We start from the raw sequence: 2,054 nt of genomic DNA on the forward strand, positions 1-2,054 counted from the left end.
TGTTGACCTGGTTTGGTCGGTGTGTCGTCGTGTACGAGATGACCTACTTACCCGTTAGTTTTCCAAGTTGTATTATGTGTTGACTTAGTTGACGTGTCATGTGCTTGGATGATTAGCGTACGGGTCATGTATGGTGCGCTTGCTTCAGTTGAAGGGATGTACTAGTACAGTTGTATTAATCGTTTATTTCACGATCTGGTCTTTTGGCTGGATCGTGAAAAAAACGCTAAGTCCCAAATCCTGAACTCGAGAAGAAAGCGCCAATGACAACGTTTTTGACTGGAGCTCCCTAGCATTCGGCTTTTTTCTACTTTGAAGGGATGCACTGTTGTATGAATTGTTTATTCACGAACTGGTCGTTTGATTGGATCGTGAAAAAAAAACGCTCAGTCCCAAATCCTGAACTCGACAGGAAAGCGCTGATTGCAAACATTTTGACTGGAAGTCCCTTGAAAATGGCGTTTTCGTTATTGGCATTATGTTGCACGTTTATTGTGGCTAGAACATTAATTATTCACAAAATGGCACCAAAGCTTGGCAAAAGTCGCGAAACACTCCTATCTCGACGCACCAGCAATCGCAACTTGATGCAAAATAAATTGCACGAGCTAATGATACTTGTACCATGCACAGTACACCGTACCAAAATATACCCCTGAAAGTGTGCAATTTGGTGCTACCCTAGGGAATATGTATGGAGAAGCCTAGCTACGTGTGTCGCACGTTCCAAGTTGCATGGACGTCGAACAGAGGCATGCAAAAGCACCTATCTAGGGAATTACTCTACGTTCTAGTAGCAAGTGCGATTTTCCGGTCCAGCACGGCAGTACGCCTGCACGCATACACTCCATGTACCAAAATGTACCAACCTAGGCGTTGCTCAGTAGCTTTTGGCGGCACATAGAAAAAGTATTCGAGTTCAGATTTTTGGGACTTAGCGTATTTTTAAAACTAATAACGAAAATTAAATTTTAAATCGGTAAACGGCTAGGAGTTGCTCAGTAGCTTTTTGCGCAACGTGGCAAAAGTATTCGAGTTCAGATTTCTAGGACGTAGCGTATTTTTCAATCATAATAAACCGAATCAAACATAACAATGATGAAACTTACACCATGTCCCAAGGTTGTGCACAAAACGTAACGATAAAGTGCTGGCGAAGTTAGAGGTGCACCAAAATTGTGTACCGATCAGGGAAAGTACTCTACGTTCCTATGATTTGGGTGAAAAGTGTTATTTAACTGCTGGTTAGAATAGACAGTTGCTTATCATACACATCGCAAACGAACACCCCTTAGTGAGCATTAGCAAAAGTCAATTGCACAAAGCAAATGCAATACAAACTGATCAAGTACATTAAAGAACGCTACGTAGCAGGACTTCTTTCCAAGAATGGTGTCCGCAACGGGAGGGCAAGCGTCCTTCCCAGGTTTTCCTAGTAAACCTTGTATGGTAAACATACCCAAGCGTGTCTGTAAGCACGCAACGAAAGTCACGAACGGGCACATACCTAGGGAATGTACTCTACGTACTTGGACTTTTGTCCAAGAATGGTGTCCGCGACGGTCGGGCACTGCGACGCAATAACCAAATCCTAGGATTGTAACTTTAGTGTGCACAAACATAAACATTAACGCGTTCGCTCGGGCTGCGCCGTCCGTGTTGAACACAAATGTGGGTGATTATATGCGTGGAGGGACAAAAACATACGAGGAGGAGACAGTTTTCTGCACGATGTGCACAGAGCTCATTTCGTCGTCCCGGGCGAATGGAAAAACACAAACATCGCGAGTATCGTTCTAGGTTTCTGTCTATAAAAGGGCAGGCCAAAAGGTGACCGGTTGAGATAAGCATTTTAAGCATACAAACACTTTATTGGAACTTTTGATACAAAAACAAGGTACGTACATGTAGGTTGTACCAACATGGACATCTATGAACGCGTACGCTCGGGCTGCGCCCTCCGTCTTGTACTTTCCTGATCGGTACACAGTTTTGGTGCACTGCTATTCCGACCGGCAACTTGTACCAACATATACATCCATGAACGCGTACGT

This window comes from Anopheles arabiensis, assembly GCF_016920715.1.
Source record: "Anopheles arabiensis isolate DONGOLA chromosome X unlocalized genomic scaffold, AaraD3 X_pericentromeric_contig0030, whole genome shotgun sequence".
NCBI classification, from domain to species: domain Eukaryota; kingdom Metazoa; phylum Arthropoda; class Insecta; order Diptera; family Culicidae; genus Anopheles; species Anopheles arabiensis.